This window comes from Podarcis erhardii, assembly GCF_964252035.2.
Source record: "Podarcis erhardii genome assembly, chromosome: 2".
NCBI classification, from domain to species: domain Eukaryota; kingdom Metazoa; phylum Chordata; class Lepidosauria; order Squamata; family Lacertidae; genus Podarcis; species Podarcis erhardii.
In genome coordinates, this window is record NC_138498.1 from 108,381,455 (window position 1) to 108,393,947 (window position 12,493).

A 12,493-nucleotide genomic window follows, 5' to 3' on the forward strand; every position below is an offset into this window, starting at 1 on the left:
CAGGGCAAGGCATTCCGAGTTCGATAGGTAGTACCGTGTGCCCAGGTATGACTATTCTTCTTATAATCCCAAGTATAGTGACAATGAGAAGAGCCTATCATGGGAGAATCAGCTGCATCTGATGATTTATGTACACAGAATTCCCCTTGTACAGGTATAACTCGTAATGGTTTAGTTGAGTTCCATCCGGGGAAATTCTGTATTTCAGTTTGGTGTGGCATTTCGCTTACCATACCAATAGCATCTAATGGTATCGGTAATAACGGCATACCTCCCTCTGAATCATCTGGCCCAAGAGAGCAAACAAGGCAATTGGTCCTATTTGCAACATTAGCTACCATTTCAGCTAAACCTACCCACATATTGTGGTCATGGCTGAATCCATATTTAGCCAATTTGGTCAGATTCAAGGACCCTTCCCCTTCCCAAGGGATCAGGATTAATAAAATCATGTTGATGTCTAGTATATGCATTCCTTCCACAAAAGATTACCTTATTGTGATAGCAAATAATTATTAGCCCCAATATAATTCCCCCAGTGACAGAAATGGGGAACCACCAAGACCAAAACATATATCCCGAGGATCCCCAATGAGTAATATCTCTGATAATTGTTCCACAAGGGGGGGGCAGTCAATCAATTGTATTAGAGAATCTTTCCGTTCACAGTCGCTGGTTCAGACGCTCCTCAAGCTTCAGGCGTGCGCAGGTCAGCCAGCTTCCAGGTTGTGGCTGCAGCAGGCCGGTCGTCAAATGTTGCCCGTGACCTAGCCCGTTCCCGGTAGGGCTAGATACAGGGGTTTTTGGAGAGAGTTAGTTTTAAAGGATTAGAGGGGTCACCTTTGCACGTCCAACTGCCTTCAGACTTCTTCAAACGAGAGTGATGAATCCAGGGGGTCACCTCAGCTACCTTCACCGCTGTTGGAGTAGAGAGCAAGACGGTGTAAGGTCCACGCCACTTAGGTGCAAGTGGATCGCGTTTCCACTCTTTCACCCATACGCTATCGCCAGCCTGGAACTGATGAATCGGCTCGGCAATGCTGCACGGCGTGCGCTCGAGGGCCCACCTGTTAAGAGAAACAAAAACACGGGAGAGAGATTGCACTTGTTCCTGTGTCACATGGTCTCCTATTTGTTTAAGGTCAGCTGGAATATCCTGAACAAAGGAGGGCGGTCTCCCATACAGGAGCTCAAAAGGTGACAACTTAAGTCTTTTTGTGGGTGCACACCGAACACGAAACAGTGTTATGGGTAACACATCTACCCATCCCAATCCCGTTTCCTGGGTTAATTTTGCCAATTGGGTTTTCAGAGTCCGATTCATTCTTTCAGTTTTCCCTGAACTCTGAGGCCTATATGCTGTATGCAGTCTCCATTTTACTTGTAGGACTCGACATACATCTTGTACTACTTGATCAATGAACGCTGGCCCATTATCACTTCCAATGCATCTAGGTAATCCAAACCTTGGGATCAATTCAGTGAGGAGTCTTTTAGTTACCTCTCGTGCCTTTTCAGTTCGGGTGGGAAAAGCTTCAACCCATCCGGTAAGAGTATCTACAAACACAAGGAGATACTTGAATCCCTTAGAAGGGACCAGCTCTGTGAAGTCCACAATTAGGCTTTCCATGGGGACGTATCCCACATGCTGAATTCCAGGAGGTTGTACCGGTCCCTGCCTGGGATTGTTTTTAGCACAAAGAACACATTTCTGTGAAATGCAAGTTGCTAATTGTGATAGATTAATAATATACAACTTCCGACTGAGACTCTCTCTAGTTGCAGTACCGCCAAGGTGAGTAGATTCATGATAATTTCTTACAATTGTGCCTGCTAGATGATGAGGTACATAAATCCTATTGTCCGGCAGGATCATCCAACCGTCCTTCACAACTGCTCTTTCCTGTTCAGCCCACTTCCTCTCTTCTGGGGTATAGTGAGGTTTAACATCTTCTGGAACTACCTCTGGTATGAGGGCTGCTATAAATCCTCCCACAGGCTTTTGGGCTGCCTCTCGGGCTGCTTTGTCAGCAGCATGATTTCCTCTGGTTATTGGATCCCTTCCTCGTCCATGACCTTTGCAGTGCATTACAGCAATCTGTTCTGGAGCCCATACTGCTTCTAACAGGATTTCTACTTCAGGTCCATATTTCAAAGCCTTCCCGTGGGCTCCGATTAGACCTCTTTCTTTCCATAGAGCTCCATGTGCATGCAGGGTTAAGAAGGCATATTTTGAGTCAGTATAGATGTTTGCCTTACATCCGGCTGCCAATTGCAGAGCTCTAGTTAAACCTATAAGTTCAGCCTTTTGTGCTGAGGTGCCAGCAGGCAAAGCCTCAGCTTCCACAACTTCCTCATTGGTGACCACAGCATATCCTGCTCGTCTGGCACCTTCATGCAGGTAACTGCTACCATCAGTATAATATACAACATCTGGATTTTTTAATGGTTCATCTTTCAGATCAGGTCTACTGGAATAAACTTCATCCATTACTTGGAGACAATCATGTGATTCCTCATCATCTACCTCTGGTAGGGGCAGCAAAGTCGCTGGATTGAGCATATTCACTACTCGTAGATGAATCCTGGGATTTTCACACAATAGGCCTTGGTATCTAGCCATCCTTGGGTTCGTTAGCCAATAACTACCCTTATATTCCATGAGTGTCAGAACAGCATGAGGTACATTCACATACATCGTCTGGCCAAAGGTAAATTTATCAGCTTCTTTGACAAGGCTCGCAGTGGCCGCTACTGCCCTTAGGCATGGAGGCCATCCTTTTGCTACTGAGTCCAATTGTTTAGACAAATAAGCTACTGGACGGTTCCAACTTCCTAATCTCTGGGTCAGGACTGCTGCTGCAATCCCATTCTGTTCATGTACATACAGCTGAAAGGGTTTTTCCGAATTAGGCAATCCAAGGGCTGGTGCCTCCATAAGTCGCTGTTTGATAACTAAAAAGGCTTGTTTCTGCTCAGGTCCCCATACGAATGGGTCCTTTTCTGCACCTCGAGTGCTTTCATGTAAGGGCTTGGCCAGACTGCTGAAATCAGGTATCCATAGTCTACAAAACCCTGCTGTTCCCAGGAATCCCCTAAGTTGTTTTCTTGTGGTAGGTTCCTTGATAAGGCAAATAGCTTCTTTCCTCTCTGGTCTCAATGCTCGTTGTTGGTGTGAGATGTCAAAGCCCAAATATTTGACCTTTTCTAAACATAACTGTGCCTTTTTCTGGGAAACTCGGTAGCCAGCTTCCCAGAGCAAGTGGAGCAGTTCCTCTGTCCCTTCTTTACAGGTATCAAAATCCTTTGCAGCTAGTATAAGATCATCCACATATTGCAGAACCACCTTTTCTCCCGGTATTGAGGGGTAACTTGTTAGATCCCTCGCCAAGGCAGTGCCAAATAAAGTTGGGGAATTTTTGAATCCTTGGGGCAATCTTGTCCAGGTTAGCTGGCCTTTTGTTCCTGTCAAAGGGTCTTCCCACTGGAAGGCAAATATAGGTTGGCTCTGTGGTGCCAGCCGGCAACAGAAGAATGCATCTTTCAAGTCCAATACAGTAAAAAATGTTGCTTCTGGTGGGATCAAACTCAGCAAGGTATATGGGTTTGGTACATTTGGGTGCAAGGTCTCGATAGCCTGGTTTACGAGCCTCAAGTCCTGCACTGGCCTGTATTCATCTGTCCCAGGTTTTCGAACAGGCAAAAGGGGTGTGTTCCATTCTGATTGGCAAGGCTTAAGCAGACCATATTTTAATAGGCGGTCCAAATGTTTCTGGATGCCCTCCGCTGCTCGCCGGGGTAAGGGATATTGCTTTACAGATACAGGGGTAGCCATAGGTTTTAGGGTTACTACAATTGGAGCTATATTCTTAGCCATTCCTGGTGGGCTATTTTCGGCCCATACTCCTGGTGGCACCTGTAGAGTTCGGAGGAGCTTGTCTAATTCTGTATCCAATGTGGGTTGGACTTGCAAGGCTGACATTAAGCGCCATGATTGTTCCTTAGGTACTGAGAGGGTAATTATTCCTGCTGCTTTTGATGGCAGTTTCATTTCTGGACCTCGAGGAGTGAAAGTGATTTGGGCCTGCAATTTGGACAGCATATCTCTACCTAAGAGAGGTATTGGACACTCAGGTATATACAAAAACTGATGGGTTAAACGATGTCCCCCAATCTGGCATTCCAAAGGTTGGAGGAAAGACCTCTTAGCTGACTGTCCAGTAGCACTTTTAATGACTACACTTTTGGATGCCTTTTTCTGCAATAGTTCTGGGAGTACTGAGTATTCAGCCCCAGTATCAATCATAAAATCTATTAAATGGCTCCCTAATTGAATCGTGACCGTGGGCTCCTGGAAGCCTAACTTTATGGAGTCCGGTCGTTCCTAGTCTTGGGTAAAATCCTCTTCTGCCAGTCCAATGAAATTGTCTCTACTCCGTCCCTGTCCTGGTCTCTGATATCTTCCATCTCGGATCATTCCCCGTCCCCGTCCCTGGTTTCTTGGGCCGGAGCCGGAGCCTGGGCCTGGGCCTGGGCGTACTTCTTCCAACCTCAGGGGTTCAGGACACTCCCGCTTCCAATGACCCTCCTTCTTGCAATTTGCACATTGATTCCTTCCCAGTGGTGGATTCCTTCCTCGCCCTCGCCCTCCATTTAAGGGGCGGTGGTCTTGCTTCACTGCTGTGGCTAGCATTACCATCTTTTCCTTCTGCCACTTCTTCTTCTCTTGCTTCTCAGCCTCATCCCTATTCCGATAAACTCGGCGTGCAATGGCCATAATTTGGCTCATCAGCATCCCTTCCCATCCTTCTGATTTCTGAATTTTCTTACGAATGTCAGAAGCGCACTGGGCCACAAATGTAGCAGTAATCATTCTACTGTTTTCAGGGGCTTCAGGGTCAAAAGGAGTCCATATACGATAGGCTTCTTGCAGCCTCTCTAAAAAGTCTCCCGGACTCTCATTTGGTTTTTGTTCTACTTCTGAGACTTTAGACATATTAGTGGGCTTCTGGCATGCCCTGCGGATACCTTGCACAAGTGTCTGGCGGTAGGTGGTGAGTCTGGCCAGGTGAATTGCATTGTTTGGATCCCAATTAGGATCTTCCAAGGGAAAGTTATCTTGGAGATGACGGTCAATATTATAAATATTTCCCGCTCTGGCCTGCTCACGCAAATATATCTGTGCCTTTTCAATTATGTCTCTCCTTTCCTCAGTGGTGAACAGAGTATTTAGGAGCTGGCGACAATCTGTCCAAGTAGGGCTATGAGTATTTACTATTGAAGTCACCAAGTCCATCATAGCCTGAGGTTTTTCTGCAAAAGATGGGGTGTGTGTTTTCCAATTCATCAGATCTGTAGTTGTGAATGGAATATATTGCAGGGTCGAAGTTCGAGGTGGCCGTGGTCCGGGTTGCCCATTAACCAGCGCAGGCTCCTCAAGTGCATCAAATACTCTTCTAAGAGGGGCTACTACGTGATCTTTCTCTTCACTTTGCTCTAGGGGCCTCAAATCATAGGGGATGGTATCTGTCGCAAGGCGTTCTTTTAGCAGCTTTATACGCCTGGCTGTATTGCTTGCTGACCGAGCAAGGTCTCCCTGTAACTTCTGTAACATTTCTCTGGGACTTGGATGTACAGGGGTTTGGGGTGGGCAATCAGTTGTTCCACTAAAGGAGACTGTAGATGGAGGTCTATTAGGAGTCACAGGTGGAATAACCACTTCTGCTTGGGCTTTATTATAGGACTCCAATGCCTCCTGAAGATATTTATCATAATCTATCAAGGAATCAAGCTCTGTGACTCCACTCCCATTATTCATTCCAGTTTCTTGCCTTGTGGTTACAACTGGTGGAGTGTTTGGATTAAGCTCCCTTCGATGTGGAGCATAGGGTGGAGGTGGAAGCACCTCTTCCTCTGGCCCCTCAAAAATGGGTTTGAGTTTATTTGGCAAGATTCCTTTCCTAGCTTCGGCTTTTACAGCCAATAATTTGCATCGTTTGACTTTGCATTCCCTTATCCATGGAGGATTTTTATTTAATGTGCTCAGCCAGGAATCTATATATGGAAATTGTTCTGGGCACCCTCCAGTTTCTTTGGCGATATCAGTCCAAAGTTTGCTTACTAAATTTATATCAAAGGTTCCCTGGGATGGCCATCCAGTAATTTGTTTTGGCCATTCTAGTTCACATAACGTTCTCAAGCGCTCTGGCGTCATTTTGACTCCATATGCCCCTGAGAAGGCTTTCTTAAAATTATTTAACATACACTCAAGAGGTGTATTTTCCCCCTTTGAACCCCCAACTCCCATTGTATGGCCCTGTGAAGTATCCACTCAGTCACTCACAGACGCGCTTCGTGGGTTTCCTTGCCTAGTGAAGTCGCCTTACTAGGAACCGAAGTACTGCCCACTCCACACTCGGGTCAGCTACAGATTGCTCTGTACTTTCTCACACATACAATGCGCTGGATACTTCACCACACTCTACCTCCCAATTTTTCCCTTTCCCTACACCAGATCACCATCTGATGTACCCAACCACCTAGCGTACTCAGTTTCCCCTTACTGAGACGCAGAAGTTTGATCAAGACTTCTCTTCCTCCCAATTAATTGGAGGGCCAAAAATCCCTTTGTGCACTTACCCTTGGTTGGTTCCCTGTTTCCCCCGGTCCGTCGCCGCCAGTGAGCAGGGTATCAGACAGACGAGTCTTCTGCGTTCCCCCTGGAAAAATTTACCAGTGCGCGCTTTGGGTAAGCAGTTGTCCTCTCTCTTGTACCCTGCCCAGTAGGGCGAAGGGGCTGCGTTCCAGCAGACCACTTATCCGAGTCACAGGGCACCATAAAATGTAGCACCCTGCTTGTGGTTAACGCTTAGCTGGAATGAAATATTCAACGCAGCAATAGAGAAATTAAAATAGTAATTTATTTGTCAGACAAATAAATAAGAGGCTCAGTGGTACGTGGTTACCAAGCTCTGGCCTGGCCTCCTGCCATTCTGGCCAGCACTTATATTCCCTTAATCCAGCCCCCTTTGCTCCTCCTGTGGCTGCCTCTGTCCAATCAGCCTGGTTGAAATTCCTATTGGCTGTTTGCTAGAGCCAATCACAAAAGATACACCCACAAAAGATACACCCACTTCCTTGCCCTTATATGGGAGACAAAGAGCTATATATAAATGACAAATAAGTAATAATATATCTTACATGGAATCTTAATTACCAGCTCACCTCTTGCCCTTCTTGCCCTATTGCCTTCTAAAACAAATGGTTTAATCTTACATTTTATGTTCAACAGATGTCAAGGATCTTGAGTTTCACATCAACATTGAAAGATTTCCTTCATTTAATGTTTCTAAACAAAATGCCTGACAACTATATATCAAGACTGCCCGGATGGCGTCTTCTGTCTGGCAAGGGGGGGGCTGGTGGCTGACTTAATTTCAGGATAAATACAACTCTTACAACCATATGAAATAAGAATCTAGCATTCCTTAAATCCTTTGCATAATTACATTTAAGCCAATATATTTAAGCTAATATATTTCATACATTTATCATAGGTAGCCTCTTAAAAGAATAAAGCTTTTCAAAGTAAAAAGGAAGGAACTCAATAAAACACAGCTTTTAAAAGAAGCCTCTTCAGTTTGCACCTCCCCCTTTCCCCCTCCTCTCCAGCCTCAAAATAAAATAGGAAGAAGCTGCTTCTTCTGCCAAGCCAGTTGCCTTTCCAACATTTAACACATTTTAACCTTTTTTAACTCTCTTAGTTTAAGAAACAGCTTTAGAAGAGACTTCCCCAAAAATGCTCTCTTTCTTTCTAGCTAAATGTTTTTCCTTCCATTTGCTCCTGGCCTTTCAACCTTAGAAAGAAGATCTGGCTCATTTTACTGGGAGGCACATTAGTATTATCTTTCCCCATTCCTAATGGTGTTTTCTCAGCCTTGGGGCAGCATATGTAATTCTCCCTTTTTTATGACTTTGAGAATTGTTTTTCTACTATAAATCAATGGGGCCCTTCTTGTTTTAGGAGGAAAAACATCTTGCCAAGGTTCTTTTAGGCAGCTGGTCTTTTGCCTGGCATGAAACATTTGAAAATCCTTTTTTTAAGCTCATTTTTAAATACAAACCTTGATTGAAATATATAGAAGCTTTGATAAAAATGCAGGCTTATGATTAGATGCCTCACAACGGCGCTTGCTCTCCAATAAGCAGGCTCAGTTTATGCAGTAAAGATGCAATTTGAGCTTCCTGGTTCCTGGTCGCCTGCCTCCACAATCCTATGTTTGCTTATATATATAAAGGGAGTTAAATGGCGCTTACAGTGCTCTTGAACCTTGGTTCCCCAGACCCTGTTGGACTTGATTCCCATCATCCCCACCCATCTTAACCCATGCTTAGGAATGATGGGAGTTGTAGTCCAGTACAGCCCCTGAGGCCCCAAGAACAGTGCTCTTGTAATTTTTAAGACTGCAACCTTTAGGCTGAGAATTGGTGACTGGTCCCAGGTCACCTAGTGATTTTAAAACTGAAGTGCAAACTAACAGCAGCCACTCAGTGGGGAACCTTTATTCAGCCCAAGGGCAACATTTGCTTCTAGAATCTAGGCAACCTTCTGAGGGTCACATGACAGGTGTGGGCGTGTTCAGAGGCAAAAGTGGGCGGAGCAATAAACGTTGCCTTCATAAGGCCGGCTAATTTTGACACTCTTCCCTCTTCTAGATAAGGCAAGAGGCATTAGCAGGTTGTGTGAAGCAGAGCCAGCGAGGGGTGTGGCCCTGGGGAGGCTTCCGAGGACCACATTCGGCCTGAGGTTCCCAAGGCCTTCTTTTGAGATGTGGCATCATCCTTCCGGGCCTCTTGCAAATTGGGGCAGAGGGGTGGCTAATGAGTCCTATTGGGTCTCTGTTCTGCAGTGCCCAGGGCTGCCAAGAGCAGATTATCCCATAATCTGCCTAATCCTTTGAGGGTGGAGGGAGGGGAATCCCAGAGGAAGGACAGGCAGATGGGAAAGATGAATGGGGTTGTGGCACTCTTTGTGTTGTTGTGGGAAGTAGGGAAGGAGAGCATACTAGCAGCCCCCAAAGCTTATAGGTTGCGTCATCAAGGTTCTGCCAGGGCATCATTGTGAAAGGCAAAGTGGGAGAAGGAAGGGATGTGGGGGGCGGGGATTATTATTTACCGTATATCTACATGTGTGTTTGTTGCATACAGTTTCCCAGCACTCCGATTTTTGTCAATCTGCCTGCACTCGAAATACCTCCTGGCAAATAGAAGGGGAAGAAATGGAGGCAGTATAAGATTTTACTTTCTTGGGCTCCATGATCACTGCAGATGGTAAGAGCAGCCATGAAATTAAAAGACGCCTGCTTCTTGGGAGAAAGGCGATGGCAAACCTAGACAGAGTCTTAAAAAGCAGAGACATCACCCTGCCAACAAAGGTCCGTATAGTAAAAGCTATGGTTTTCCCAATAGTGATGTATGGAAGTGAGAGCTGGACCATAAAGAAGGCTGATTGCCGAAGAATGGATGCTTTTGAATTATGGTGCTGGAGGAGACTCTTGAGAGTCCCACGGACTGCAAGAAGATCAAACCTCTCCATTCTTAAGGAAATCAGCCCTGAGTGCTCACTGGAAGGACAGATCCTGAAGCTGAGGCTCCAATACTTTGGCCACCTCATGAGAAGAGAAGACTCCCTGGAAAAGACCCTGATGTTGGGAAAGATGGAGGGCACAAGGAGAAGGGGATGACAGAGGACGAGATGGTTGGACAGTGTTCTCGAAGCTACCAGCATGAGTTTGACCAAACTGCAGGAGGCCGTGGAAGACAGGAGTGCCTGGCGTGCTCTGGTCCATGGGGCCACGAAGAGTCGGACATGACTAAACGACTAAACAACAACAAATGGCACACAGAGGAGAAGTTGCCAGCAAGTTGCACACAGGCTAAGGGAACCTCACACAAATAGCAGGTATTTACTCGCACGTCACAAACACGTGCAGAACCGGAGCTCACAACTCGGCAAAAAACAACGCCAGCAGCTTGCACAGCAGGCAGGTGTGGAGTCGCACTGTCGCACAGCCTTGAGACACCAACACCCCAGACCTATGTTGACAGAATAAGGCGACGCTGCACATTCTCTGAGACATCCCTCCAAGGCACGAGCATGGAAGGGCATGCACAGCCGCAAATAACTGGCGCACACACTTCCACAGGCAGATACATCACCATTAGATTCAGGTAGATGGTGGCTGTTGCTCTTTGGCTGTGAAAATCTGCATCTATTCAATTTTCTTTGTGGACCTGCACTTTTAATTCCGTAAGCACACACTTTTCTGAAGGGTGGTAATTGTGTGTGTGTGTGTGTGTGAGAGAGAGAGAGAGAGAGAGAGAGAGAGAGAGAGAGAAATAGATAAAATTAAATTGGTGCTGGCACACATCCAGTCACACACATGGAGGTGTTCGCATCGCAACACCTCCACATACCATCACACAAAGTCTGCCTGAACACACACACACACACACCTTGGCCCAGGCATCCATTTACACCCACAATTTTGAGCAGAGGTACATCAGTAGTGGTGCATTTTTAAAAATTCATTGCACAGCACCTCTTTTAGTCATACCATGGTACCTCGGGTTACAGACGCTTCAGGTTACAGACCCCGCTAACTCTGAAATAGTACCTCGGGTTAAGAACTTTGCTTCAGTATGAGAACAGAAGTCGCGCAGCGGTGGTGTGGCAGCAGCGGGAGGCCCTATTAGCTAAAGTACTACCTCAGGTTAAGAACAGTTTCAGGTTAAGAACGGACCTTCAGAATGAATTATGTTCTTAACCTGAGGTACCACTGTACTAGGACATGAGGACAAAATAACACTAGACTCCATTGAATGTGGCAATCCAAAACAACGTAAAATCATCAGAGTTTGAGGATGTATCGTTGTCTTTTACAAGCTATGGCTTGGTATGCTAGTTGTGGCTGTTCTTGGACAGGGATAAACTGGATGCACAGGTAACCTCAGTTCCCCTTGTCCCTGGTGCAGAAGCTCCAACTGGTGCAATATTCTGTGGCTCGACTGTTGATGGGGACAGACTACTACTTTCTCATAACTTCAGTGCTCAAAAGCTTGCACTGACTGCTCATATGCCACTGCGCCAGGTTCAAGTTTCTAACTTCAAAGGTTAGAGTACCCCAACATGTTACCTGTGGGGCTGCCTCTGAAGACGGTTTGGAAACTTCAGCTGGTGCAGAATTCGGCAGCCAGGTTGCTCACTGGGGCAAGATGGTTTGGGAAGATTGCACTGATCCTGGCTCGACTGCACTGGCTGCCAGTTAGTTTCCAGGCCCAATTCAAAGTGCTGGTTTGGACCTATAAAGCCTTAAACAGCTCAGGGCTGCAATACCTCAAGGACCGCCTTTCCCCATATGAACCAACCTGGACCCTGCAAGCATCATCTGAGGACCTCCTCCATGAGTGGTCCAGGTGGTGGCAATACAAGAACAAGCCTTTTCTGTGGTGGCTCCCTGTTTGTGGAATTCTCTCCCCAGGGTGGTTCGCCTGGTACCTTCATTCCATATCTTGAGATGTGAGGGAAAAACATTTTTCTTTAACCAGGCCTTTGGCTAATTAAACATTCTATAGCCTTTTAAATGTGTTTATGGGAGGGGAGTTATTGGTATGATGATGATGATGATGATGTACTCTGTTTTGTATTTTTATGTTGTGATATTAGAACAAAAGGTGATATAAAAATTTAATAAATAATAATAATAATGTCCAGAATATCTCAGGGACCGCCTGATCCCTTCTATCCATGCTCAATCACTTTGGGGGAGTCAGTGTTAGTGGCCCCCCACAGCTCAGATGCATGGCTCATATCCAATTTTATTTGCTCCAGCTGATGTCAGAAATGTCTTCTCCCTATTGAACTTCTGGCACTTGCCAAAGACTTTGTTTTTAAAATTCTGGCAGGCTTTCTAATTGAATTCTGATTTTATAATTTTATAATTTAATTTAATTTTTAGTTGATTTTTTTAAACACATTCTCCTGTGCTCTGCTGAGAGGCGGCTGTGATTAAGCAGTATACAGAGTTTGCTGGAATATAGAAAAAGTCATCATCCCCAGAGATTTAAAACACACATACCACACCAACCATCTGGAAGCAGCACAGCCCCATTCAAAATAAAAATAAAAATTATTAACCCGAGAGAAAGAAAGGTTGGAGGAAGTGACTGGATGGTCTTTCCTAGTGAAGGAACCCCCCCAATGTGGGCACCATTTCAGAAAACGCGCAAATAACTTCTGCAGAAGCGGTGCTGAAAGAAGAGCTCTCGCAAACTCTCCGCTGTTCTGTCATTTGGCAGTAAAGCCTACACTAAATAGAACGAGCGCTCCATTTTAAAGCAGGAACTCTCTTACACTTACTGGAGTCCCCCTTAATCCGCATTCACAAGTGTCGAGACTCGAGTTCTAGTTTCCAAGGTGTTCTCAGCGTCACAT

General features: G+C 45.7%; 1 protein-coding gene and 1 long non-coding RNA gene across 2 annotated transcripts in view; both read right to left on the minus strand.

The window, feature by feature from the left end:
* Positions 1–12,493, minus strand: part of LOC309337391 — a 201,374-nt gene that overhangs the window by 102,232 nt on the left and 86,649 nt on the right. The window lies entirely within an intron of this gene.
* Positions 1–12,493, minus strand: part of LOC309336770 (uncharacterized protein) — a 130,526-nt gene that overhangs the window by 57,739 nt on the left and 60,294 nt on the right. The gene's annotated exons all lie outside the window — the stretch shown is intronic.